This window comes from Papilio machaon, chromosome 29, assembly GCF_912999745.1.
Source record: "Papilio machaon chromosome 29, ilPapMach1.1, whole genome shotgun sequence".
Lineage (NCBI taxonomy): Eukaryota > Metazoa > Arthropoda > Insecta > Lepidoptera > Papilionidae > Papilio > Papilio machaon.
The window spans coordinates 1,800,008-1,805,840 of NC_060014.1; positions in this window are offsets into that span (position 1 = coordinate 1,800,008).

Here is a 5,833-nt window from a genome sequence, read left to right on the forward strand (position 1 = left end):
CTTCCAGTGAGGCATTAGATTCATCAAACCAGTAACAAACAGCCTCGTGAGTAGCCAAATTATACATTGTAAAGTTATGCACACACAGTTTCGTTTTATAGTAGATAGCACTTGCCTGAAGATTAGGAGCTAATTTAACTGATTGAACATCTTGCGTAAATACATGGCATTTTCCTTCTTTGGCTAAATCTTTATCTATTTCTTTTTCCTTTCTAGCTTTTTCCTTCCGTTGTCTATGTAGTGCTATTTCTGCGTCATTAATATTGCCTGCTTCATGACCACAGCATACATCACACCGATCTTTTTTCGGATGATAAAGGCTTAAATTAAGCTTTAAAAAAATGTTATCAAAAATCCTGCGACTAAGACATTCTACTGATTCAAATTCACATTTACTAGAAAATTCCTTGTATAGCTGCGCCATGTTCTGAAATAACGGCTCTAGGTATTGTCTTGACGTACTGGATCTACAGTAGTGTGATGGCATTTTAGGAAGACTATTAAGGAATTCCTCCGCAAAGACATGAGCAGCTTGCTTTTTTTTTGAATGGATTTCTTTTTGTGAATGTGGTGGCATGGCGCTGTTTGTTTTCTCAAGCCAATAACGTACAAACCAGTCCTTAATCCCTAAAGTATTTAGAAACATCTTCTTGCATACTTGGTAGCGTATATTTTCAATAGTTAAGAAATAAGCTAGAGTTTTAAATCTTGTTGACTCAGGATTCTTAGTAACCTTTTTGTCATTTGCTATAACATGACAACATACAAAAGTTTTTCTTTGTTCCCATGACATCGTTTTCCAAAACGTGTTAAATAACTCTTTTCTTTTATCTTCATCTATGTTCTGACAACTTCTCAGTTTCGATTTCTTACAAAAAGATGAAATACATGAAGGTTTCATGCTTCGTGCAGGCCTTAACACATCATGATGGATTTTTTTTTTAATATTTTTATTGGTCGTGACTCGTCTATAGCCTAAATACGGCTCTCCTTTCATTCTTAAATTTTTGTTTAGGTTTTTCTTCCACTTACCAGGCTCTTTATTAGCTTTGTTTTTCCTTTTTCTATTAATTGATAAATCTCCGTAATACGTATCAGTGTTTGCTAAATCATGGGGTTGTGGGTTAGATGTCTCACCAGCAGTGGCAACTTCATTAGGTTGAGACCTTGATGCGTCACCAATAACAGTGACTTCATTAGGTTGGGGCATCGACGTATCACCAACAGCGGCAACTTCATCGATTTGGGGGCTTGATATTTCAGTTGAAGCAGTTACTGTAACAGTAGAATCCAGTACATCGGGAATATCATTTGCGATAACATTTACATTGGTTTGAGGATTAGGGTTTCCAAAAAATGTACTAGTTTCTATCAATAATATCTTGTTCGTTGAAGAAACATCAGGAATAAATTCATTCATTGAAATGTCCATTACTGAATTATTGCCAATGTCCGTAAAATTAAATGAAGAATTGTCTATCATCTCTATAAATTTTAAGTTGTCAATGTTAGTTATATTTGCGTCATTCTCCTTTGTGTTGTTAATTTCTACTTTATCTTGAAATATCGTATTACTGCTGAATGTGATTGTATCAGTTTGTGCAATATCTTCATCATCAAGGCTGGCATGTCCGAAAGTTATACTATAATCTGCTTGATGTAAGTGCTCAGTAATAGATTCGTCAGTTGATTTAGAAGCAGAATCCATAGATTTGGGGTAAAACTTATAATGTTTATCTGTTACCTGTGCCAGCTTTTCGCTATTTATTCTTTTTAAAATAATCTTTTTTTTTTCTAATAACGCTTCCCGCCTTTTTTTTAAATCAAGTAAAGTCAAGTCAAGACCTCAGTCTCCACTTTCTCCTCATCATTCATTCTGGAAGCGTTATCACCAAGGTCCTCGGCCATTTTCATAATATGCTGGAACAAATAAAGTGTGTTAATTATTTAAAACTATGTAACTAAAGTTTGTTTAATACCGCTCAAGTCCTTTTAAAATGTTTAGGGAACACAGCGTAAGTCTAAATAAAAAGTTTACAATACCGCCTAAGTCAGTGAATATTACACTGAAAAACCGCCGATGTATTGATGTGTTTAAATTCCTCTATAATAACAGTAATTTCAAGCTGATATACTAGAACATAATGAATAGTCGAGTTGGCTTACCTTTTTGTTGCATCAGAACTGTCGGTCTCGCTGATAAAACCGTGATAAATAAATAAAAAACAGTAAATTTTCTGCGCGGTCACACATTCACTCGAAACAGTATGGCGGTCTGACGACTTATGCGGTTGTGGAACAACAAGCGATTTGCGCGGTGCCAGAACTGTTCAAATAACGCGCTGCGATTGGTTAATTTTAAAATTTTTGTAACATAAATCGACGCGCGCCATCAAAATCTATCCAATGAAGTATAAAACGTCATATGGCCATTTTTCGACTTACGCGGTATTGTTACCTAAGCGACGATATTTTTAAATACATTTATTCTTCCTCATCGTCATCTCTTATAATAATAGAATCTAAAAATTCAGCCGGTGCAGTGATGTTATTTTCATGTATGGCCCATCCTAAATACAATATCACAGTCATGATATGGGCACAACAACCCAAAATGCGCTTTCCTGCCAAACAGCAATATTCTAAAATATATTTTTTAATATTTACTAAATATTTTACTATAGCTGTTCTGCCAGGAACATCATTTTCAGTCAAAATATATACGTAATATTGTTTCCTTGATACGTGGCGTGATTTTATTCTAGTCGTATTAATGTTGTCACGCCATTTCCTCTTTGTATCCAGCAGAATCATGTTCACCACTACTGACCTCAATTATGTATCCGCCGCGAAAACGTACATGTTCACCATAATAGGAACGAGCCTGACGAATCTGATACGTTCCCAAAGCAAATAAGTTCATAATAATCAAGAGTAGGAAAGAATAGAAGATTATTACGATCTGCAATAATACTTTGAAATTGGGTTGGTATACGGTTCATATTTCTCTTCTGAACCACGTTAGCCAGATTATTCGTAAGATTCTTCCTTTCTCTAATTATTTCCAATATTTTATTAGCATATCTTGAAAACGAATACCAAATCTATTTAATAAAACTGCAGCTATTTGGAAGTTTTGCGTCATGTGTGGTAGAGCCCGATAAAAATATTCCTGTCTTGATAACTTAAAATCTTTCTATTTCTATATAATTCTGAGGTTAGCAACACAATACCTCTTGGTCTCTTGTAAAAGCTTCTTGGTAAAGATTTTATTTTTCCAAAAAAGCAGTTCTTTTATGGCCTTTCCCTCGTGGTACACCACACCTTTCTGGTCCCACCAAACACACAGTCTTCTTGCCGAATCGATCCGGTTTTGCAGTCGATGTTGATGGTTGTCCCGGATTAAGCCATGATTTTTCCGTTTAAGATTCTTAAAATAAATCCATTTTTCATTGCCAGTAACAATCCGATGCAAAACCGATTTTCTTTCGTGTCTTTGAAGCAAAATTTCACAAGTGTTTTTTTCGGTTTTCCATCTGTTTTTCATTCAATTCATGTGACACCCATTTTTCACACTTTTGGATCTTTCCCATAGCTTTTAAACGGTCAGAAATTGTTGTGCAACATTTTATTGGATTTTCAAGGGTTATAAGCAAAGGAAATGCAGAGTTAGTGACAATTATATAATAACAGAAAAATGAAACATTGATAATTTAAAAGAGGTTTAATATGTGTAGATTATTTTTTCTTGTTATTCCAACACGCCCCCTCAAAAAAATCACCTTTATACAAATAATATTAAAAGATATAATATTTAACGTCTCACTGTTTCCCTGGGGTCATAGTCGTTGGTCTAAAATTTGTTGCAAGGATTAGGGAAAACCCAGGAAAAACCTAATCAGATCAGAACACAAAAATTAACATAAAATTATTCAAGTGAAACAAAAAAAAAAAATTATAACATGAATATAAAAAAAAAGTAAAGATTCACTTTAAACCCATCGCACTCCTCATAGCTTAAAAAGAAGCTGAAGGCAGTGGTTTAGTTAGTGCATCTGCCAGCTGTATTGGATTTTCAAGGGTTATAAGCAAAGGAAATGCAGAGTAACGGGATTAAATTATTTATTTTAATTTTTTATATATTTACGATATAACACAATGTGAAGTCAAAACGTCACTCAAGTGACAATTATAATAATAGAAAAATAAAACATTGATAATTTAAAAGAGGTTCAATATGTGTAGATTATTTTTGCTTGTTATTCCAACACATTTAACATTTCTGCCATTTGATTTTGATTCAAAGTGTCATCTCCATCCAATATCGTCTGCAATTCGGCGTCTTCAAACTTTTTTGGTGGTCTTCCACGTTCTTCATTTCTCACATCAAAATCATTATTTCTGAACCTTTGAAAGCATCTTTTGCATGTTTCTTCTGATATAGCATGATCACAATATGCCTCGACAAGCATTCGATGCGACTCAGCAGCGCTTTTCTTCAAATGAAAACAAAAAATTAATGCTTTCCCCAAATCATCACTTTCTGGCACAAAATTTGTCATTTTTAACACGATGAAAAAATATGATGTTGTCTGTTCAATGACTTGATGTAGACTAAATATGTTTCATAGATGTCCTAGCAAACAAATAAACAAATAAAAAACAAAGGCTCGTTCTAAACAAATGTTCCCTATCGAGACATTTGTATCTTGACGCTCACTTCATACCTGGTAAGGAGGAAGTTTGACTAAGTAACAAAATTTGTAATACGGGAACATTTTTTCAATTGAATTGTGTCTGATCATTGGGGATTAATAAAAAACAACGTTTAAAATTAAAATATTTTATATTTAATTAATTTACCAAAAAATATTCAAATTGTTTGCCTCCCACTCTTATGCATGCCCTACATCTTCGGATAAATGATCTTATGAGCAGTCTTGTGTACCGTCGCTCGCATATTTTTGATGCGGCTCCCTCGACCGCACAGGCTTGCAAAAAAATCCAATGGATTTAGATCCGGTGAACGTGAAGGCCACAAAATTGGCCCTAGACGTCCGATCCATCTATTTGAACAGCATAATGCGCAGGACAACTGTCATTTTGCAGCCAATACGATTCCCTCAGCTCCTCGGGAACCTCTTGTAATAAATTGGGGAGATCATTTTGAAGCAACTCCAAATAACTTTGCCCCGTTAAATTCCCCGGTAATTCAAATGGGCCAATTATCATACCATTTAATCTTCCGGTCTAATAATTTATTTTGAATAGGTATTGCGATCTGGCTTCACGCATAAGATGGGGATTTTCTAGTTACCAACTATGTAAATTGTGTCAATTTAAGTAACCGTCTCATTTGAGCGTTGACTCATCGCTGCACAAAATTTTATTAAAAAATTACAGCATTTGCCGGCAAAACGCACTCTTGAGAGATAATCTCTTGGTTGGAGAGTTTGCACGCGTGTGACGTGGTAAGGGTGGAATTCGTTTTTCTTTAAAATATCGTGTACGGTCGATTTTCCAATACCTGTGCGTCGAATAATATTCATTATATCTAAGTTATTAAAGTTACAGTTATATGTATTCACAATTCTGTTTTGGTGATCGTTTACCAGAATTTGTTCGACACCGAGTTAGTGCAAATAATTTAAATTCATTTCTAGGATGTGCCCTTGTCCGGGAAGACGGTGACATAGCGTGGTCCTATGTTACCGTAACACCTAGAGTAACGGGCAGATTCCTGTCCCGGGTAGTAAAGTGCTGAGGATTCCGGTGCGTTCTTCGGAGATCCCGGAACTTTCTCTGATTGCACTCGAGGCTGACCACCGAGGGG